Raw genomic sequence first — 24103 nt, 5'->3', positions numbered from 1 at the left:
TTACTGAGGTTTGCTGCCGCTGTGTGTGTACAGTGTTACTCTCCGCTCTTTTCTAAATATTATCGTTTTATATCTGGTAGCGACTGCTAAAAGTTGCAAAACAAGCTTGTAACACTCAAGCATCCTTTCCTTTCAAACTTCCTGCTAATTTACACTGTTATCTAAGTGTTTTCTCCGCTAGCGTAGCTCCTAGCTTACTTTCCTGCTATGGCTTCCCCCTTTTCCTCTCCCTCTCGCTCTGTTCGGTGCTCGGTGTGTCTTATGTTTAGCTTATCCTCTGCCTCCTTTAGTGATGGTAATGGTATCTGTAATAGGTGTACGCTAGTTGCAGGGTTGGAGGCGAGGTTGTTAGACTTAGAGTCTCGGCTTCGCACTTTAGAAAACAGGCCAGCTAGCCAGGTCCCTTTAGCCGGTGCGGAGCCTCCTAGCTTAGCTGCTACCAGTCCCCCGGCAGGTCCCAGGCAGCTGGGTAACGACTGGGTCACGGCTCGTAAGAAATGTAGCTTTAGGCAGGCGCCCACGGTTCACCACCAACCGCTTCATGTTTCAAAAAGATTTTCCCCACTCAGCGACACACCCGCTGAGAAACCCACTCTGATCATTGGTGACTCCATAGTCCGAAACATGAAGTTAGAGAATCCAGCGGTCATAGTTAAGTGTTTGCCTGGGGCCAGAGCGGGCGACATTGAGTCTTATCTTAAGCTCCTGTCTAAGGATAAGCGTAAGTACGCTAAGATCGTAATACACGCAGGAGCTAATGACGCCCGGTTACACCAATCGGAAGTCACTAAAACTAACATTGAGTCTGTGTTTTCGTTCGCCAAAACAATGTCGGACTCCGTAGTTTTCTCTGGACCCCTCCCCAATGTGACCAGGGATGACATGTATAGCCGGCTGTCATCGCTCCACCGCTGGTTGTCTAGGTGGTGTCCTGCAAACGATGTGGGCTTTGTGGCTAATAAGAGCACTTTTTGGGGAGAACCTGGGCTGATTAGAAGAGACGGCGTCCATCCCACGTTGAACGGAGCCTCTCTGCTTTCTAGTAACATGGCCATGTTGCTTAGTCCCCCCACTGCTTGACAACTCAGAGTGAAGCCCAGGACGCAGAGTCACAGTCTTACACGCCTCTCTGCACGTTCTCTACAGCCACCACCCACTCTTAGTCTTAGTTATCGCATACTGTGTCTGCTTCTCGACCACCTAAACTATACAAGTCACAAACAAATCAAAGACGAGTGACTTACCAGAATTTAATAAACATCAAAACAGTTCCTCTTACAGAACAAAGTAACAGTAAGCTAATAAAGTGTGGTTTATTAAATATCAGATCTCATCTAAATCCTTGTTAATAAATGACTTGATAAGTGACCATCACATAGATCTGTTCTGTCTCACTGAAACCTGGCTGCAGCAGGATGAATATGTTACTTTAAATGAGTCGACTCCAATGAGTCACATCAACTATCATGTTCCAAGAAGTACAGGTAGAGGTGGAGGAGTAGCAGCAATTTATAAATCAGATTTAATAATTACTCCTAAACCTAAACAAAGTTATTTCTGTGGTGGAAATTTTGCAATAAAGGCAGATGAGAGAGAGTTGTCCTTTTGTGCGATTTATTGAAATAATAAAGAAAATAAAAATAATGAGGAAAGCAAATAAAAAGCCAGCTGGGGAGATCAGAACATACACCACGGAGGTATAATGCAAAGATCACCCCGTTCTGAGGTTGTCTCTGCCTTTTAACCTCTCTCCCGGGACCTGGTGGAATCTTCCTATCACACTGTGGGTGAAGATGTTTACATTACACAGGGAATACACAAGGTCTACAGCCTTGGGTCTGGTGAGGCATCAGATAGAAAGGAGCCAGAGACCAGGGGTAAAAGGCAAACACAAGCCATAAACAATCGGTCAGTCAAACACAACATTAGATGTCAGCACTTAATGTGCGACAGAACCTTGAGAGGAAGATAGATTGTTTGTCTAATAATGTTCAGTTCTGGGTCTAATCAACAAGTACAGAATACATGGTTATTGTACAGAGTCAGAAATGAACACAAGAGCATTAAAGTACAATTTTTCCATTACAATAACTCATTTGAGAGCCTCACTCTGAGCCTTTCTCACCCAGACTCCAAAACTCAGAAGCCAGTTGTGTTTTGTATTGTTTACCGTCCTCCTGCTTCATATTCGGAGTTCTTAACTGAATTCTCTGAATTCTTATCTGACTTAGTTCTTAGCACAGATAAAGTCATTGTAGTGGGAGACTTTAACATTCATGTAGATGTTGAGAGCAACTGTCTCAGCATTGCTTTTAACTCCTTAATAGACACTATTGGTTTTACACAGCAGGTAAATTAACCCACTCATCGTTTTAACCATACCCTCGATCTTGTCCTGACATATGGGGTTGAAATTGATAATTAATTAGTTCTTCCCAAAAACCCTCTGTTATCTGACCTTTTCTTATTAACTTTTGAATTTAGAATAACTGACCTTATAGTAACTGGAAAGAAATCTTACTATAGCAAATGTTTATCTGACAACACTGTTGTCAGATTCAAGCAGATGATTCCATCATCTTTTACCTCATTGTCTTGTAGATACACAAAGGAGAACAGTCACCTTAATCCTTATAACCAAGTTGACTGTCTTGTAGATGATGCTGCAGCTTCTCTACGTACAATGTTAGACACAGTGGCTCCTGTGAAGAAGAAGGCAGTGAATCAGAGGAGGTTAGCTCCATGGTTTAACTCAGAGATCCGCAGCCTAAAGCAAAGGACTAGACAACTAGAAAGACAGTGGCGTTCCAACAAAATAAATGTAAACTGCATTGCATGAAAGGACAGTCTAATAAAATATAAAAAAGCACTTTGTGCTGCTAGAAAAACATATTATTCCTCCCTAAGTGAGGAAAACAAAAACAACCCCCCAGGTTTCTTTTCACCACTGTAGCCAGGCTGACAAAGAGTCATAGCTGGGTTGAGTCTACTATCCCCTTAAATCTCAGCAGCAATGATTTTATGAATTACTTTACTAATAAAATTATCATCATTAGAAAGAACATTCAGCAGTGACTTCTTCCAAACGACAGAAAGCACTGTCTAGATCCATCAACTTTAAATTTACCAAATTCTCTGTCTTACCTAGACAGCTTCTTCCCCATAACTCATATGGAGTTAACCTCAATAATCAACTCTTCCAAGTCGTCCACTTGTCTTTTAGATCCAATCCCAACCAGATTACTCAAAGAAGTTCTATCTTTAATCAGCTCGTCCAATCTTTACAACTAGGCTATGTAACACAGGCTTTTAAGGTAGCTGTGGTCAAACCTCTATTGAAAAAAACAACCCTGGACCCATTTCAACTATAGGCCCATTTCAAATTTACCCTTTATTTCCATTTCTGTCCTTGTCCTGTTAGATCTTAGTGCTGCATTTGATGCAATTGATCATAACATTCTATTACAGACACTAGAACATAGAATCGGGATTAAAGGAACAGCATTGGGATGGTTTATATCCTATTTGTTGAACAGATTCCAGTTTGTTCATGTTAATGATTATTTCTCCACACGCACAAGGATTAGCTATGGAGTACCACAGGGTTCTGTGCTTGGTCCAATTCTGTTTAGCCTATACATGTCTCCTCTAGGTGAGATTATTAGAAAGCATTCTATTAATTTTCATTTTTACGCATATGATACTCAGCTATATATGTCCTTGGAACCAAATGAAACAGATAAACTAGTCAAAATTCAGGGTTGTTTAAAAGACATCAAATCCTGGATATCCCAAAACTTCCTTCAACTAAAAAAACTGAAAAAAAAAACTGAAAACTGAAATTCTTATTGTTGGGCCTAAAAATCTGAGAGAGACACTATTGAGTCAGATAGCCACCCTGGATGGCATAACATTAGCTTCAGATTCTACTGTCAGGAACCTTGGTGTCATCTTTGACCAGGATCTTTCTTTTACATCATACATTAAACAAATCTCCAGAACCGCCTACTTCCATCTTAGAAATATAGCTAAAATCAGAAGCATCCTCTCTCAGAGTGATGCAGAGAAACTGATCCATGCATTTGTTACCTCTAGGCTGGACTACTGTAACTGCTTACTTATAGGATGTCCTAACAGGTCTTTAAAAAGCCTACAGCTTATTCAAATGATCACATTTCTCCTACATTAGCTTCTCTGCACTGGCTGCCTGTAAAATGTAGAATAGAATTTAAAATTCTCCTACTCACCTACAAAGTACTCAATGATAAAGCTCCTTCTTATCTTAAAGACCTCATAGTTCCTTATGCTCCCAGCAGAACACTTCGTTCTCAGAGTGCTGGGCTACTTGTGGTTCCTAGAGTGTTTAAATGTAGAACGGGAGGCAGAGCTTTTAGCTACCAAGCTCCTCTCCTCTGGAACCAGCTCCCTCTTCAGGTTCGAGAAGCTGACACACTCTCCACCTTTAAGATTAGGTTTAAAACCTTCCTTTTTGATAAAGCTTATAGTTAGAGATGGTTCAGGTCACTGGCAATGATTGTTAGTCACAGGAACCATCCCTTAGTTAAGCTGCAATAGACATAGACTGCTGGGGGACTTAATTTATACACTGAGCTCTTCTGTTTCCTTCTACCTCCTCTGTCCAATAACCTCCCATCATTATCCCATGTTTAACTAACCTTGTCTCTTTCTCTCCAGTGGTTGTGCTTCCCCCTCCCACTCTCTCTCCCTCTCTGTCCTCGCCTACAGGTATCATGGGACTCTGGGTTTGGTGTCTGTGGTGGGCGGCTGCGGATCCAGCCATCCTGCCTGTGCTCTGTTGTTGCTTGTTGCTGTTGCTGTGCTTTTCTATCTCTCTATCCTCTCACCCCAACCGGTCGAGGCAGATGGCCGCCCACATCCAGTCTGGTTCTGCTGGAGGTTTCTTCCTCGTTAGAGAGGGAGTTTTTCCTCTCCACTGTTGCTGTCAAATTAAATGCTTGCTGTATGTGGGATTTGTTGGGTTTAGTTGTGTGAAGTTTTAAACCTTACTTTGTAAAGTGCCTTGAGATAACTTTGTTGTGATTTGGCACTATTCATCCATCCATCCATCCATCCATTTTCTAAACCGCTTATTCTTCATCGTCTACTTCTTGTCTCACATGGACGTCTGAGGTTCACTGACCTCATGCTTGCTCTCAGTCGGCTCCTACTTTGGGTCTTCCTGATCTGACCCTACACGACCTTTCACTCAAACAGTGGATGAGAAATCAGGTTGTACGACTTCTGTTCTTTTGTTCTGTAGCCTATTTTCCTGCCAAACTTCATCCAGCTGCTGCTGAACTTCCAAGGTGTCTATGAGCAGTGGCTGCAGCAGAAAGCCGTGCTGGCATCACATGACATCATTGGCTACTCTGACGTCACCTTGTTGGTTCCTCATACTGTGTCTTTGATCCTTTACGTCCGATCTTTCTACAGCCCGACGGCTTAGATGCAACACCATCTTGCTCAACATGCTGAACGTTGCTATCAAGAGGCTGTCTTGAAGTCTGGCGCTTTGCTAAGACACTACTGAGGCTGCAGAATTGACTGCGTTGACTGAAGCTAGTAAACTAGCAGAAGGAGAGTCTGTTACCATCTACAGTACATGGATCCACAGATGCTTTTCACACGTTGGTGCTCTGTGGAAGCATAGGAAACTTTTGAAGTCTGATTGTAAACATACTGTATCTAACATCAGGAAAAGGTTCCTGCTTTCCTGGACGTTGTCCTGCTGCCTACAGCTAATGCTGTTTGTAACTGTCTAACTCACACTGTCAGTGATGACTTTGTTTCTGCCGACATGCAGTTGCAGACGCTGCTGCGGAGGTCACTGCCCGATCTGATCCTTGTTTCCTCTCCTGATCTTTGTTTCCTCTCCTCATCCTTGTTCCCTCTCCTCATTTCGTCTCTCTACCCTCTCCTTCCTCTCTCCCTGTGCTTCTAACATTGTCTACCTCACAGGAACACAGACTCTGGGAGATTAATGGTTCCACCTGTAGCCATGGAGTCTGGTTTGGGCCTGATGACAAGCCGTGCCACCAAAACACTTTTTCCCCAAAATTCAGATTTCCCAACAGGTGAAAACAGGCGACAGGACCACTACACACCATCCAACCAGGGGACTGAGCGATCGTTAAGGAGTTCAGGAGGAATCCACTCCATCTACTGCAGGAAGGTCCCGAACCCAACAGACGACGAGAAAACCACCACTAACGAAAAGAAGTGAGAAGGACAACCCTCGCTGTGCTCACAAATGCACTGAGGCGGGGCTGCGTTGACCATTCAGCTAAAGGTGTGAGCCAAGCACCGACTGAAGCTGCGCTGGTGAATCACACTATCAGACCATACATCTACACACACGTTCCTGAGAAAACACACACACGAGCAGCCTTGAGTTGCCGACGCTGGACGACGTGTAGACTCTTCACATCACAGGAGTGACAGTGACTCAGATGACATTGGGAGGAAATTTGGCGGTGATAACAAATCCCAAGTGTCTCTGTGATCAGCTGATCACAACCTGAAGAACTCCAACGAACAATCAATGTGTCAACACACAGGTTGGAAACAATCTAACGCTATTGTTCAACAGGATGAAGCTGATTGTTATGAGACATCCATTGTAAGTATGCTGTTAGAATTCATTTTGTGTTACTTTAATATGTGCCTTGATCATATGATGTTTTCATGTAATTTTACACACTTTTAAAAAAGAAAAACAACACTGAGTTTAAATATCCTAAAGTTAATTTGGTGTTAAATTTGCTCATAATCACTTTATTCACTGATACAATTAGTTTTTATCTGTCATCTACAAATGACAGAGGTTATAAGACATCACAAGCAGCAAATACGCATCATAATTCTGGTTAATCCCTGACTCTCCTATTCACCTAGACCCAAATGTACCAAAAGCATGTAAACTATCTTAAGATTATTTGAAAGAGAACCCCAACTAAAACCTTTGGCTAACATACATTAATTGTCTTTATTACAGTACAATCGAATGGCCATAGACATGTTGTTAGCAGAGAAAGGAGGCGTTTGTGTTATGTTTGGAGAGGCCTGTGTCAGGCGGGCGGATGAATCAGACCCACATGCATGGCGCAGGAAACCAAGAGGTAGGTTTGATCTGATTTTAATGGACTTACAGGTTTCCAGGAAAACAGAGTTTACACCAGAAAACAAGCGAGGTGGCAAACAGGAGCAGGCAAGATCAGTAGGCAAAAAACAGTCAAGGTCAGAACCAGGATAGCTACGGCGACGGTAACAAAGGGCTAGGCTGAGACAAGGTCCACAATCAGGCAAGGTCTGGCAACAAGGTCTCGCTGATTGCTGAAAAGAGGACATGCATCACTACAATCTGACGGAGATCTGAGGTGAGTACTGGTGGTTAAATACCTAAACTGGTTGTCTAGTGCATACAGGTGATGTGAAACCAATCGGAAGTAAAACTAGCACATGACATGGGTTAACAACCAAAAAAACGGAAGTAGTGCAAAACAAAACAGGAAATGACAATGATGAGAATGCACACCCTTGGTATAGGTTCTTCCCCTTGGAATTGGCTAGACAAAATGTCTGGAAAATGGAAATCTGTCCTCATGTCCGCAGCGGTTTCCTTTATCATTGTGATGGCTGTGATTCTTAGCTTGGTTGTTGCGTTATCCCACTGTGTCACGAACAGCAAATAGAGGACCCAAATGCACAGCGCCAGGACACGATGCGTACGGTGTAAAAGGGTGGGTTTATTCCAGGAACGAAATCCAGTTCAAGCAGGGTCATACACGGGCGATCAGGTGTGGTTACAACAGAATCAGGTCGAGGCAGCGTCAGGGACAGACAAGGTCATACACGAAGGGTCAGTACAATACCAAACGTCGGCGTTGAATCGTGGTCAGGCAGGCAAACAAGGTCGGCAACATGCAGGTCAGGTAATCACGGCAGACAAGACAGACGGGTACTAGGCAGGATCAGAGTCAACGGTCGGAAACAGGATACACGCTATACGATAGGACTGGATAATGAAACACAAACTGACGGTAACTCACATGCGACGATCTGGCGGAGAACTAAGGCGACAGGTGGTGGTTAAATGCAAGAAGTTGATTACTGATACAAAACAGGTGTGTGTAATGAGGACCGGGAGTGAAGCGGGAACTGCTGTGGTGTGACAAGAAACGGAAGTGCTTACAAAATAAAACCGGAAACTGGAATCAAAACAGAAAAGTCCTTTCAAAATAAAACCAAGAACGAAAACCTGACACACTGGTTAGAGGTCTCATCATGCGTGCGACCTCAGCAACACTCTTTTATCAAATGACACAATGCACTATGTTCAGAATCCGATCACAACATATGAACAAATATGATTATTGGTTTATTTTTTTCACATGCTCATACAGAGGTTATTCTTATATAACTACCCACCAAAACAGCTCCCAACCTGCATTTTATGTGAAGGTGTATTTTTGAATCTTAATGAGTTAAATCACTCATTGTTTCATTTGCAAGGGTCTTTTTATTATTACAGAATGCAATGTTTGACAATTTTTATTCTTAGTTTTTGATTAATGTGTATTCAAAAGGGGGGAGTGTTATGGAAAAAAATGTTTCTTCCTTATTCTATGCTGTTATATGATTTATGACTTATGTTCTGCAATTACAGTAATATCTTATGGTTTGTCTTACTTCTGTTTTATGTATTTGACATTTCACCTACATTGTTCAATGGTTGTTTCTGCCTCATAGACTCTGGACTCTAGCTCCCAAACCCAAGGCCGGGGAGTTGTATCTCTCTGTTGAGACTTAGTGCTCCTTCGTCTAGACGTCAGCAGGTGTGAGAATGTAAACATCTTCACACACACGGCGACAGGGATGAGATGGTGCATGCAGTCTGATTGGTTCTACACAGATGTTCCACCGTAAGACAGAGGGGTTAAAAGGCAGAAAAAACTTGAGGATTGTGGGCTCTTTGCATCACACCTTTGTGGTGTGTTCACTGATCTCCCCAGCTGGTTTCTGGTTTGTTGATGTGCATGATCAACATCCATGTTTTTGATTTGCTTTTCCCATTATTTTTATTTTCCTTTATTTTTATAATAAATCTGACAAAAGACAACTCTCTCGTCTGCCTCTTTATGGTAAATTTCCACCACAGGAACTATGAGGTAGAGGTAACAAATGCATGAATTAGTTTCTCTACATTGCTCTGAGAAAGGATGCTTCTAATTTTAGCTATATTTCTAAGGTGAAAGTAGTCAGTTCTGTATGTGTTTAATGTATGACGTAAAAGAGAGATCCTGGTCAAAGATGACACCAAGGTTCCTCACAGTAGAATCTGAAGCTAATGTTATGTCATTCAAGGTGGCTATCTGATTCAATCGTGTCTCTGTGTGATTTTAGGCCCAACAATAAGAATTTCGCTTCTATCTGAATTTAGTTAAAGGAAGTTTTGGAACATCCAGGATTTGATGTTATTTAAACAACTTTGACTAGTTGATCTGTTTCATTTGGCTCCAAGGACAGATATAGCTGAGTATCATCTGCATAACAATGTAAATTTATAGGATGCTTCTTAATAATTTCACCTAGAGGAGACATGTGTACTGTAGACTGAACAGTATCGGACCAAGCACAGAACCCTGTGGTACTCCAATCCTTGTGCATATGGAGGATTTGTCGTTGACATGAACAAACTGGAATCTGTTCAACAAATAGAATTCAAACCATCCCAGTGCTGCTCCTTTAATTCTGATGCTATGTTCTAGTCTTTGTAATAGAATGTTATAATCAATTGTATCAAATGCAGCACTAAGATCTAACAGGACAAGGACAGAAACTAGACCATTGTCTGAAGCAAAGAGAAGATCATTAGTTACTCTAACCAGAGCTGTTTCTGACTGAAAATCTTGATACAGGTTATTCCCACTCAGGTGGTCAGAGAATTGTTTAGCTACAATTTTTTTCAAGTATCTTAGAAATAAAGGGTAAATTTTCATTTGCCTACAGTTGGCTAGTTCTCCAGGGTCCATACTAGTTTTTTTCAATAAAGGTTTGACCACAGCCACCTTAAAAGCCTGTGATACATAACCTATATGTAAAGCTTGGATTTGATTTAATATGGACGATATCATTAAAAGTAGAACTTTTGAGTAATCTGGTTGGAATTGGGTCTAAAAGACAAGTGGATGACTTGGAAGGGTGTCAGGCTTGGGCAGGTGTCGGACCCACATGCACGGCGCAGAAACACAGATATGATTGAGTGCAGGTTTATTCGGTGATTCAGAGTCAGGCGGTCCAGGTCATACACAGTTCGTTCCAGTAGACAATACACAAAGGAGCAGGCAATCTCAGAATCAAGGTCCAGGCAGGGTTCGGTACACGAGCAGACTTGGCGACAGTACAGACAAGGATCAGGCAAAAACTCACGGTCAGATTATCAGGCACAGGTCTTTCACAGGTTGCGGGATCAACAGGGTTCAGGCAAGAATCAATGGTCGAGGCGGTCACGGTCAAAACACGAATGGCTACTATAGAATGCTGGAAAGAGTACATGAACTAACAATCTGGCGGCTAGTGTCTGTGAGAGGTGGAGGTTAAGTACAGGTGCTGATTACTAATTAGCAACAGGTGTGGGTGATGAGAACCGGAGCGTGACAGGAAGTTAACAAAATAAAACAGGGTGTGACATGTAACATGAATCATGACAGTACCCCCCCTCCTATGGCGTCTTCCACGGCGCCAACGAGCCCCTCCCCCCCCGCCCAGGGCGGGTGGAGGGAGGAAACAGGAGGAGGGCTCGAATCTCCCCCCCTCGCCCGGGTGACGAAGCAGGGTGGGTGGAGGGAGGACCTCAGGAGGAGGGTCCAGCGCCGGAATCCTCCTCGTCTGCAGAGCCGTGGCTGTGTTGCCCCATCCCGTCCGGGGACGGGGCCTCAGGATGTGCTGCGTGAAAGTCCCTAATGAGGGACTTGTCCAGTATGTCCCGGGCCGGCACCCAAGAGCGTTCGTCCGGCCCGTAGCCCTCCCAGTCGACCAGATACTGGAAGCCCCGCCCCCGACGTCTGCAGTCGCGGAGGTCCCGAACCGTGTAGACAGGCCCTCCGTCCACGATCCGAGGAGGAGGAGGCGGTTGATGAGGAGGAACCATGGGGCACGATCTGTAGGGCTTGAGGCGGCTGATGTGGAAAGTGGGATGGATCTTCATTGTCCTGGGCAACGAGAGCCTCACAGAGACAGGATTAATGATTCGTGATATAGTATAAGGACCAATGAATTTCGGAGTCAACTTACGGGTCTGGGCCTGCAACCTGAGGTCCCTGGTGGATAACCAGACCTGATCGCCCACCTTGTAGTCTGGGCCCGGTGTCCGCTTACGGTCGGCCGCCCGCTTGTACTGGTCCCGTGCCCGCAACATGGTGCGCCGTGCCTGCAACCATGTGCGACGGCAACGCTGGACCAGGGCGTGCGCCGACGGGACGTGGACCTCGTGCTCCGAAGCCGGAAATAATGGCGGCTGGAACCCATAGGCGCACTGAAACGGGGTCAGTCCGGTGGAGGCGCAGGGCAGCGTGTTGTGGGCGAACTCCACCCACACGAGTTTGCTGGCCCATGACCCCGGGTTTCTGGAGGCGAGGAGCCGCAATCCTACCTCCAACTGCTGATTGGCCCGTTCGGCCTGTCCATTGGACTCGGGGTGGTACCCTGACGATAAGCTAACTTCAGCCCCTAGGAGAGAACAGAACTCTCGCCAAAATCGCGAGACGAACTGGGGCCCTCGGTCCGACACAATGTCTGAAGGGAAGCCGTGGAGTTTAAAAACATGCTCGAGCATGGCTTGGGCCGTAGCCTTGGCTGACGGCAACTTGGGTAGGGAAATAAAGTGGGCTAACCTGGAGAAGCGGTCTACCACCGTCATGACGACTGTCTTCCCCTGGGAGGGTGGTAGGCCGGTGACGAAATCCAGGGCTAGGTGTGACCAGGGGCGGTGCGGTACCGGCAGAGGACGCAGCAGACCGGCCGGTCGCTGATGCGACGCCTTGCCCATGGCACACGTGGGGCATGCGGCGACGTATTCCTGGACGTTCTTCTTCACCGTCGGCCACCAGAACCTCTCCCCCAGCCTAAACAGAGTGCCAGCCACCCCGGGGTGTCCACTTACTAGTGAGGCGTGAGCCCACTGGATGACCTCTCCCCTGAGGTCGGGTGGCACGAACAGCCGGTTGGGCGGGACGCCGCGTGGGACTGGACGGTCGCGGTTGGCCTCCCGTACCCGACGCTCCACCGACCAGGTGACTGCCCCCACCAGGCATCCCGGCGGTAGGATGGACTCTGGTTCTGCTGGTTCCTGCTGCGCGTCATGCAGACGAGACAGAACGTCAGGTTTCACATTCTTGGATCCAGGACGATACGACAAGTGAAAATTGAAACGACTGAAGAACAGTGCCCATCGGGCCTGGCGTGAATTCAGCCGCTTCGCCGTTCTCAGGTACTCAAGGTTCTTATGATCTGTATATACTAGGAAGGGCTGGTCTGCCCCCTCCAGCCAGTGTCTCCACTCCTCTAGGGAGACCTTTACCGCGAGCAGTTCTCGGTCCCCGATGTCGTAATTCCGCTCCGCGGGAGATAGCTTGCGGGACATGAAGGCACATGGGTGGATCCTACCGTCCGTGGGATCCCTCTGGGACAGCACGGACCCGACTCCGGAGTTGGACGCGTCGACCTCCACCACGAACTGCCGCTGTGGGTCGGGCATCCGCAGCACGGGTGCCGTGACGAAACTGCGTTTCAGACGTTGAAACGCCTCCTCTGCCTCGCCTGTCCACTGAAAAGCAGTCTTACATGAGGTTAGCGCGTGCAGTGGAGCGGCAATACTGCTGAACCTCCTGATGAACTTTCTATAAAAGTTGGCAAATCCTAGGAAGCGTTGCACCTCCTTCCTGCTCTGTGGGGCCGGCCACTCCTGAACTGCCTGGGTCTTGGCTGGGTCCATCTCGATCTTGTCCCTGCTGACGATAAATCCTAAAAACGAGACCTGGTCTGCATGGAATTCACATTTTTCTGCCTTAACATATAATCGGTGTTCAAGTAATTTCCTGAGGACCTGGCGGACATGAGCAATGTGCTCCTCCTCGGAGCGGGAAAAGACCAGGATATCATCAAGGTATACAAAGACAAAGTCATTTATCATGGGGCCGAGTACCTCGTTCACAAACGCCTGGAAGACCGCTGGCGCGTTGGTCAGACCAAAGGGCATGACGAGGTACTCATAGTGTCCATTCGGGGTATTGAAGGCCGTCTTCCATTCGTCCCCCTCTCGGATCCGAACCAGGTGGTAGGCGTTACGGAGGTCCAACTTGGTAAAGTGAGTAGCTCCTGCTAGCAACTCGAACGCGGAGGATAATAAGGGAAGAGGGTAGGAGTCTCTTACAGTGATGTCATTGAGACCCCGGTAATCAATGCAGGGACGCAGGGAACCGTCCTTCTTCCCCACAAAGAAGAACCCTGCGCCTGCAGGAGAGGATGAGGGACGAATGATACCTGAGGCCAGCGCGGAGTCCAGATATTCCTTCATAGCCCGGGTTTCCTTGGGAGAAAGCTGATACAACCTCCCCTTGGGAGGCGTGGTCCCTGGGCGCAGGTTGATCGCGCAGTCATGTTTTCGGTGGGGCGGAAGGGAGGTCGCACGGACCTTGCTAAACACAGCGCGAAGGTCGTGGTAGCAATCGGGGACTCCCGTCAGATCGGCCTGCTCGATCTCCTCACCGATTGTCGCCGTCGCCCCTGCAGGTGCCTGTCGGGAGACTGCGGGCTGAAAGCAAGTGTTCATACAGTCTGAATCCCATCGGCTCACCTCCCCCTTGCGCCAATCCAGTGTGGGGTTGTGTAGCCTCAACCACGTGTGGCCCAGTACCACCGGGTGGTAGCATGACTCCACGACTAAAAACGTGATCTTCTCGGTGTGAGTGTCAGAAAAGGTCATTATTACCGGTTCAGTTCGATGAGTAACCCTCCAGAGCCGTCGTCCGTCCAGCGCGGCCGTCTCCACGGGAGAAGCCAAGGGAATGGCCGCGATGCCCAGTCGCTCCACAAGTCCGGCGTCCATCAGACTGGCATCAGCTCCGGAGTCAATGAGGACCGCCTGCTGGACGGCTCGGGTACTGGAGACTAGTGTTACCGTAGGTAATGAACGAGCGGAGGCGCTACCTAAAATTGTTCGGCTCACCGCTACCCTCCGTGCTAGCGATGAGCCATGTCTTTTAGTGGACAGCGCAGGGCAAGATGCCCGGCCTGACCGCAATACAAACACAGTCCATGGGAGCGTCGACGTCGCTTCTCCTCTTCTGACAGCCGTGCGCGGCCGATCTGCATCGGTTCCTCTGGCTGCGGTCCCACTTCCGGGTTCCGAGGAACGGACTGACCGCCAGGCTCACGTTGCCCCCTCCTGGGACTCGTGGTGCGAAGTCGACGGTTCTCCCGCAGGCTCTCCTCTCGGTGGTGCTCCCGTTCGTTGCTCCCCAGCCTGCGGTCAATTTGTATCGCCAGGGCGATCAGGGCGTCCAAACTGCTGGGCAAATCCCTCGCTGCCAAGCAGTCCTTGACCCGCCGAGAGAGTCCGCGGATAAATACATCACCCAGTGCGGTGGCGTCCCAGCCGGCTTCTGCGGCAAGCGTGCGGAACTCGATTGCGTACTTCGCCGTCGGTCTACCGCCCTGCCGAATGTTCACCAGCCGCTGAGCCGCTTCGCGTCCCGGGGTGACTTCCTGGAAGATCTGTTTCAATGCGGTGGCGAACGCGGCGAAGGTGCACACGCAGGAAGAGCCGTTTTGCCACTCCGCTGTCGCCCATGCTTCCGCGTCCCCCGTCAGATGCGAAATAGCGTATGCCACCCGAGCGCGCTCCGATGGAAACGCGGGTGAATGCAGTTCAAAATGAATCTCACACTGTGTGAGAAATGCTCGACAGTCTCCTGACTCACCAGAGAACCGTAGCGGGGCGCCTAGCCTGGCGTCTGGAGCGACGGCCATGGGAACCGCTGCTGCCAGGGGCGCTGCCGCGGCAGTGGCGCTCGGGGTTGGTCTCGTCTCTCCCGTCGAGCTCTGGGTCAGGCGATTCATTGCCTCAGTTAATCCTGCCACCGCCGTCTCCTGTCGCAAAACACACTCGGCCAATCTCTGGAGAGCGGCGTTGGTTTTCTCCTCCTGCTCTGCTGCTCGCTGCTCCTGAGCCATGAGCTGAGCTCGGAGGTTCTCTGCACCGGCGGAGTCCATTTCTGGCCAGATTGTTCTGTCAGGCTTGGGCAGGTGTCGGACCCACATGCACGGCGCAGAAACACAGATATGATTGAGTGCAGGTTTATTCGGTGATTCAGAGTCAGGCGGTCCAGGTCATACACAGTTCGTTCCAGTAGACAATACACAAAGGAGCAGGCAATCTCAGAATCAAGGTCCAGGCAGGGTTCGGTACACGAGCAGACTTGGCGACAGTACAGACAAGGATCAGGCAAAAACTCACGGTCAGATTATCAGGCACAGGTCTTTCACAGGTTGCGGGATCAACAGGGTTCAGGCAAGAATCAATGGTCGAGGCGGTCACGGTCAAAACACGAATGGCTACTATAGAATGCTGGAAAGAGTACATGAACTAACAATCTGGCGGCTAGTGTCTGTGAGAGGTGGAGGTTAAGTACAGGTGCTGATTACTAATTAGCAACAGGTGTGGGTGATGAGAACCGGAGCGTGACAGGAAGTTAACAAAATAAAACAGGGTGTGACATGTAACATGAATCATGACAAAGGGTACTGTACACTATTGAAGTTAACTCCATATGAGTTATGGGGGAAAAGCTACTTAGAGAGGACTTGGACTTGGTAAATTTATTAAAGTTGTTGGATTAAAGTTGTATGAGCTGATTTATATGTAACAAAGAGATGAACTTTGTACAGCAATTAGGTTTTATCTGATCTGAAATCAGGGTGTCAGCTGAGACTCTGAAACTCTGGTCAGAGTCCAACAACCGTGTCTTAACACACATCTATAAATTCATGATGAGAAGATGGATAAACAGGAAAAACAAGAAACTCAATGAGACTGAAAAATAAATAAAATATTGTTCCTTATTTCAAATGTTAAACATGAATGTTTAAGATTTTAATTCAGATCTACTGATGACACAAATGTTTAATTTTCTCCACATAAAAAGTCAGGTAATGTGTGACAGGATTTTACTGCTGTCAGTGCCATGAAGAAAAGACAAGAAAATATAACTGATGTGTTGTGGTGGAAATTTCCCATAAACAAGCAGATGAGAGAGTTGTCTTCGTGTCGTGTGATTTATAATTAAAAAAAAAAGGAAAATGGAAATAATGGGGAAAGCAAATCAAAAACATGGATGTTGATCGTGCACATCAATAAACCAGAAACCAGCTGGGAGATCAGTGCACACACCTGTGGTGAAAATTTCCCATAAAGAAGCAGATGAGAGAGTTGTCCTTTTGTGCTATTTATTGAAATAATAAAGAAAATAAAAATAATGGGGAAAGCAAATAAAAAGCATGGATGTTGATCGTGCGCATCAACAAACCAAAAATCAGCTGGGAGATCAGTGCACACACCACGAAGGTGTGATGCAAAGAGCCCACGATCCTCAAGTTGCTTCTGCATTTTAACCCCTTTCTCTGGCTCTGGTGGAATGTCTCTCTGCAGCAATGGAATTGTTTGCGCCACCTTATCTCGCTGTGAGTGAGAATGTTTGCTTTCTCACTTCTGCATCGTCATGTCTTGTTATCCAAAGGAAGGAACACCGAGCTTCCAAGACAAGATGCATTCGCTTTAACAGCCTTGGGTCTGGTGGGGAGTCAGATAGGTTGGAGCCAGAGTCCAGGTGTAAAAAACAAACATATATCATAAACTATTAGTGAGTCAAACATCAGATGTTTAGACTTGATGTGCGTCAGGGCACAGGAGATTAGTTGTTTGTGTGAGAATGTTCAGTATTGCACCTAACCAGCACATGACGACTGTGTTGGATAAGAAAAAGCACAAAGGCAAAATTTTTCCATTACATTCCCCCTTTCTGATTACACATTAATCAAACACTAAAATAATAAAAATTGTCAAACCTTGCATTTTGAAATAATAACAGCCCTTACAAATGAAACAGTGAGTGTATTAAGTCAAAATTCCAAAATACACCTTCACATAAAATGCAAGTAACTTAGGGATAAAAGGTTGGGAGCTGCTTTGGTGGGTAGTTATACAAGAATACGCTCTGTATGAGCATGTGAAGAAAATAAGCCAATAATCATATTTGTATCAGATTATATTTTGTGATCAGATAGCCTAAGACCATCGTCAAAGTCATTACGTGGATTAGAGTTGGGGTTTTTGAACATAGTTCATTGTGTCATTTGATACGAGAGTATTGCTGTGGTCGCACGCATGATGAGACCTCTAACCAGTGGGATAACTTTCGGATCTTAAATACATTTGGGTCTAGAATGAATAAGAGAATCAGGGATTTAACCAGAATGATGATGCATTTGCTGCTTGTGTTGTCTATCATCTGTAGATGAAGGATAAAAAGTAATTGTAGCAGTGAATAAAGTGATTGTGAGCAATTCAAACACCAAGTCAACTTCAGGATATTCAAACTCAGTGTTGTTGTGAAATTTTCTTCTTCAAAAGTAGTGTGTAAAGTTACAGGGAAATCTCATATGATTAAGGCAATAATCCAAGTAACAAAGTGAAGTCTAACACAGCATGGGTACAATTGATGTCTCATAACAATCAGCTTTGTCTTGTTGAACAATAGCGTTAGATTGTTTCCAACCTGTGTGTTGAAGTATTGACAGTTCGTTGGAGTCCTTCAGGTTGTGATCAGCTGATCACAGAGACACTTGGGATTCGTTATCACCACCAGGTTTCCTCCCAATGTCGTCTGAGTCACTGTCACTCCTGTGATGTGAAGAGTCTACACGTCGTCCAGCGTCGGCAACTCAAGGCTGCTCGTGTGTGTGTTTTCTCAGGAACGTGTGTGTAGATGTATGGTCTGATAGTGTGATTCACCGGCGCAGCTTCAGGCGGCGCTTGGCTCACACCTTTAGCTGAACGGTCAACGCAGCCTCGCCTCAGTGCGTGTGTGAGCACAGCGAGGGTCGTCCTTCTCAGTTCTTTTCATCAGTGATGAATTCTCCGTGTGGTGTAGATGTAGAGTCGTCTGTCGGATCCGGGACCTTCCTGCAGTGGCTGGAGTGGATCCAAGTCGCTCTTTCTGTGATCTTTACAGCCGTGTGGGTTGTCAGAAGGTCCTGGAGGGGGCCTCGCCACCGTTTGGAGGTCCAGTCCTTCCTCCTAAACTCCTTAACGATCACCCAGTCCCCTGGTTGGATGGTGTAATGGTCCTGTCGACCATTTTCACCTATTGGGAAATGTGAATTTTGGGAAAAAAGGTGTTTGGGCGGCACGGCTGCCATCAGGCCCAAACCAGACTCCATGGCTACAGGTGGAACCATGCGTCAGCCAGAGTCTGCGTTCCTGTGAGGTAGAAAAAGTTTAAAGCACAGGGAGAGAGGAAGGAAAGGGTAGAGAGAGTTGGAGAGGAAACGAGGATCAGGAGAGGGAGGGGTTGTCGGGCAGTGACCTTCGCAGCAGCGTCTGCAGCTGCATGTCGGCACAAACAAAGTTGTCACTGATGGTGTGAGCGGGACAGTTACAAACAGCATTAGCTGTAGGTACTGTAGCAGAACAGCGTCCAGCAAAGCAGAACCTAATCATGATGTGAGATAGGTTTGCAATCAGACTTCAAAAGCTTCCTATGCTTCCACAGAGCGTCTGTGGAGTCTGTGTAGATGGTAACAGACTCTCCTTCTGCTAGTTTAGTAGCTTCAGTCAACGCGGCCAACTATGTAGACTTCAAGACGGCCTCTTGACAGTAATGTTCAGCATGTTGAGTAAGGTGGTGTTATTTCTAAGCCATCGGGCTGTGGAGAGATGTGATGTTTTCTGTTCCTAAAGAATCAAAGACAGTATGAGGACAAAAAAGAACAGAAGTCGTACAACCTGATTTCTCATTCACTGTTTGAGTGAAAGGTCGCGTAGGGTCAGATCAGGGAGACCCAAAGTAGGAGCCGACTGAAGAGCAAGCATGAGGTCAGTGAACGTTGTTCAGCCTCAGACGTCCACGTGAGACAAGAAGTGGACGATGAAGACGTCTGCATCAGAACCCTGAGTGGGGCCTCAAAGACAGTAAAGTTACGAACGAAGTTCCTACAATAAGAACAAAGACCTTGAAAAAATAAGCTGTTTTTACGTGCACGGTTTAGGCAGGTTTCAAATTGCTTCAAATCTGTTGGGTGAGATGGATTTGCCATCAGCTGTAATTACAATGACCCAGAAAATAACCTTTGTCTGAACAAACTGTAATTTAGACAGGCTCTCTTTGTGGCCTGTAGCATCCAATGTTTCAGTAGCTTAGTGGTGTCTGCAGTAACGCCATCTATGGCTTCCTTTCAGAGGGTGCTGTTGTTTACATGGTCTGTGGTCAGATTTAGGTGTGATGACCACTGGTTCACATCCTCTGATCAAACCTACATCATGTCTGTGTGAGCCACAGGGAAGCAGGGCTTCCTGTGAGGCTGAGTGTTGGGTCAGAGCGTCCTCTGAAAAATAAAAATAAAAACAAAAGCATGTAATGTGGGTAAATACGTCACATGGGGTCAGAAGTCGTTCACCAGTCTCCACCCCGTTGACATCTGTTCACGAAAGGACCCACGTCCTGTCATCTGTCTCCATCATGTTTTCACAGAGGGACGTGTGGAACTGTAGAATAAAAGTCAAAAATCTTTTTGTTCGTTAGTAAAAGAAATCGCAAGCGCAGACCTGTGTTCATCCCAAAAGTGGGAAGTTGAGGTCAGTTTGAGTGTGTGTGTGTGAAATCATAACTCTTCAAACCTTTCATCAGGACCAGAAGACACATGTGCTGTACAGGACAGGTCAGATGCGTCTCTGGAGGTCGTATCACATGGAAACAAGCTGTGATGCAGCCTGTGTGAGGGCCTCAGTTACAGCCCCCCCTCAGCAGCCAATGATAAGAGCACAGCTGAGCTGAAGTTAACACCAACAAAAGAGGGATTATTTAGAATGTCTGTAGATGTGACTTGTACTCTGTCTGGAGTGGAAATCAATTAAATACCTAAACTACACATGATATCTCTTCCTAAAAAATTAACTGGGCATAAGTTTGAAAGCCAAAATGAATGTTAAGGTGTCTTGCTGTCAGATGTTGCACAAGACAGTGAAAGAATAAGTTTTTCTTTAATAGTCTGGTACGTACAGTAATTATTATTACTCCTTCCTAATAGTCATTAATAGTCTGTTTCAGTCGGTTTCAGTCTTCTTATAGTCTGTGTGACATTCTGCCTCCGCACTGCTAGAGGCGCTCCTGGGACTTTTGGTGTGGGTCTGTGTTTGAGTTTTCATTTCCTGTGTAATTAGTTGACCCACCTGTTTTGGTTTGTATACAGTATAAGGGATGTCTTTTGTTTCACAGACTTGCTGGTGTGTACGCGGTTGTAGCTGGATGCTACACCATTGTTACGTTTAAAGAGAGGAGAGTAAGGAGTGGAGTTCCTGTGTTTTGATTTGATGTCCTGTAACGTTTGTGAGTGAGTGAATCTTTTTAGAAACATGGAGGATTTTATTACTGAATTTGTTGTAAATTGAAATTGTTTAAACCCATCAGACTGTAGGGTCATGCAGCAGTTGTCATTTAGCTGTTTGTCATCACAAACAAAATCACTCTGTGGGATTTTTTTTGAGCAAAAAGCGATTCTTCATTGCGAGCAGATAAGCATGAACATGAATTTGAGCGTGTATCAGCTGTAAGCGTGTTTCTTCATTGCGTGTATAAATGTGTGTGTGTGTGTATGTTTGCGGTACCGTCTTCTACGTCACGTAAAAGGAACCGTCACCTTCCTCCTTCCCCAACCATCAGTCTGATGTGAGCGCCAGTGGGTGAAGCCTTTCAATGGGACAGTTGTTCCTCGATGACAGACCTTTCCTGGATCCTCAGGTGCAGCTCTATTGGGCCGATCACGTCTGAAGCCTCTCCTGTTGTTTCAACCAGTGTCTGTGTCAGAGCACGTCTTCTCTGCTGTTGCTCTGTCCTTGTTTTCCTTTGCTGATTGTCATAAGCAGGTGTCTGTGTCAGACACACACGCTTGTAGTAGTTGGTTCATCTGATGAGCCCAGAACGTGATGGCTGCAGACGTTGTGGGAGTCTGTGAGGCGTCCATGCTGTGGTCTGTGTCCTCCAGCTGCTGTGGTGTCAGAGCTTCCACCCTGTTCTGGTTGTTGGTTGGCGCTTCTTCTCCTTCGGTTCTTCTGCTGATGGTGGGAAAGGAGTCCAGATCCGGATTTACCCTCATCGCGCTCAGTTCTGCATTAGAATAGAGAGCAGAAACAATGGGAGCATTTGCTCTTGACATTGTGTGTGTGTGTGTGTGTGTGTGTGTGTGTGTGTGTGTGTGTGTGTGTGTGTGTGTGTGTGTGTGTGTGTGTGTGTGTGTGTGTGTGGCAGAGTGTAAACAATCCTTCCCCAGAGTTGTTATCTCCTTTCTTTCTGTTACTTTCATCTCTTGTTTCTTTTAGGGGTTTAGTTTTGATAGTTTTGCTTTTTCAAATCTCATCTTTTGTATCTAACTTTTCTTTTAAGGTGCGTATGTTGTTTTACACTAAGTGATTCTCCTTTTGAACCCATAACCAGTTTCCCACTCATGGAAACATGAAACGCACTAATAACCATATTTACTTTTTACTTTTAATTACCTTTACTTTTGTAATGCTGCAGTCTGGTGGTGGAGACTTAGATCGCCCCGAACCCATCTTTCAGAGTCCCGGCGGTTTTCTGCCTTAGACTTTTTTGTGTTCCGGCCGGAACCTTTTTTCGAAATTTCTCTTCCACGGACGTCTCCGTAGAAAGGGAACCGCTCAGATCAGCGACAGGGTTCTCAGAAGTGGTCCCTCACCGTCAGGCCCCTCGTATCTCAAAACCACTTCCCCCTGCAAACGCGCTCCGTATTTCAGAATCCGTCTTTTATTTCCTTGTCCACTCCCTTTGGACTGCGCTCAGATCTGCACACTGGTCTGTATCCTCAGTACAGACGAAAGCTCGGTTCCACGAGCCAACCCTTAGCAACCACCGTCTCAGCCACCAGGGCAGACTTTGACCTAATTAATTTCACCCGAATATTAAATTTTAAAATTATAATTTTTTTTCCCCAATATTATATTTTGCATGTTTTCAGCCAAATAGCCGTTTTAGAAATATTATCATCTCTAGTCCTAATTATGTTTTCTTTTATGTTTTAGTCTAGTTGGGGATGCTTCAGAATTAATTGTTATTTGCCTTAGCCAAGTAAACCAAATGATCAGAGCCAAGTAATCCGGAGTACCTGAAACCAATTTCAAACCCGTTTTTTTTTTTTTTTTTTTCTTCAACAAGTCGCAACAAAACGGAATCTCTCTCACCGGGTAGAGAGCAGAGGTTGGATTTGTGTTCGTTGGACCTCGTCAGAGGCGATCCAGACGGGTGAGCAGTCCTCCCACTCAGAACAGCTGTAGAGGTTTGGAGGCTGAGCGACCCTAGTCCTCAGGACTATCGTCCCTGGTCACACCGTCCAGACGACCTGCAGCGGGATCCTGTTCGTAGACGCCAATTTCTGTGGTGGAAATTTTCCATAAAGAAGCAGATGAGAGAGTTGTCCTTTTGTGCGATTTATTGAAATAATAAAGAAAATAAAAATAATGGGGAAAGCAAATAAAAAGCATGGATGTTGCACATCAACAAACCAAAAACCAGCTGGGAGATCAGTGCACACACCACGAAGGTGTGATGCAAAGAGCCCACAACCCTTAAGTTGTCTCTGCCTTTTAACCCCTTTCTCTGGCTGGAATGTCTCTCTGCAGCAATGGATTTGTTTGTGCCACTTTATCTCGCTGTGAGTGAGAATGTTTGCTTTCTCACTCCTGCATCATTGTGTCTGGTTATCCAAAGGAAGGAACACCGAGCTTCCAAGACAAGATGCATTGGCTTTAACAGCCTTGGGTCTGGTGGGGAGTCAGATAGGAAGGAGCCAGAGTCCGGGTGTAAAAGACAAACATATATCATAAATTATTAGTCAGTCAAATGGAACATCAGATGTTTAGACTTGATGTACGACAGCACAGGAGATTAGTTGTTTGTGTGAGAATGTTCAGTATTGCACCTAACCAGCACATGTGTTGGATAAGAAACAGCACAAAGGCAAAATTTTTCCATTACAACACCACAGAGGTGTGATGCAAAGAGCCCACAATCCTTAAGTTGTTTCTGCCTTTTAACCTCTTTGTCCGACTACGGAGAAACGTCTGTGTAACCCAATCAGACTGCATGCACCATCTCATCCCTGTCACCGTGTGTGGAGATGTTGACATTCTCACACTTGGTGTGAGAGACACAGAGACACAACTCCCCGGCCTTGGGTTTGGGAGCTAGAGTCCAGAGTCTATGAGGCAGAAACAACCATTGAACAATGTAGTTGAAATGTCAAATACATAAGACAGAAGTAAGCCAAGACACAAGATATTAATTGCAGAACACAAGTCATAAATCATATAATAACCACATAGAATAAGGAAGAAAGATTTTTTTTCCATTACGTGTTCATTGAATAAATATAATACACGTCACAACTAAACCTTAATATGACACAAACAATTACTACAAACCTTCTACACCAGGAAACACAAACTAAAGATCCTGTAGACGAAGGGAAAGAATCGATGAAAGCGAACTTACTTACTTGTTTCCCAGAGTAGAAGACAACAACTCTGACACTGAACTGTTACCAAAAAGAAGCAGGACAAGCTGTGAAAACCCAGTTCACAGTGTGAATAACACTGAATGTTGCATCAGTGTGATAGATGTGTGTGGAGTCAGAGACCGGCTGAGGTGGAACTGGGTTCAAACTGGGTTTGTTGTTTAAAGGCAGCTGGTTGAGTCGAGTGAGGCAGGACTGGACTCTGGATCAGGGCGTCATCAGT

General features: G+C 46.1%; 1 protein-coding gene across 1 annotated transcript in view; it reads right to left on the bottom strand.

Annotated features, from left to right (window-relative positions):
• Positions 1–24103, bottom strand: part of LOC114845087 (NACHT, LRR and PYD domains-containing protein 3-like) — a 182779-nt gene extending 158676 nt beyond the window's left edge. The window contains exon 1 of the mRNA XM_055507034.1: positions 23863–24103. The gene's annotated coding sequence lies outside the window, so the exon portion shown is untranslated. The remainder of the gene's footprint in view (positions 1–23862) is intronic.

This window comes from Betta splendens, chromosome 2 (assembly GCF_900634795.4).
Source record: "Betta splendens chromosome 2, fBetSpl5.4, whole genome shotgun sequence".
NCBI lineage: Eukaryota > Metazoa > Chordata > Actinopteri > Anabantiformes > Osphronemidae > Betta > Betta splendens.
The sequence above is the reverse complement of the archived record's forward strand: the minus strand, read 5'-3'. Positions and strand labels throughout refer to the sequence as shown.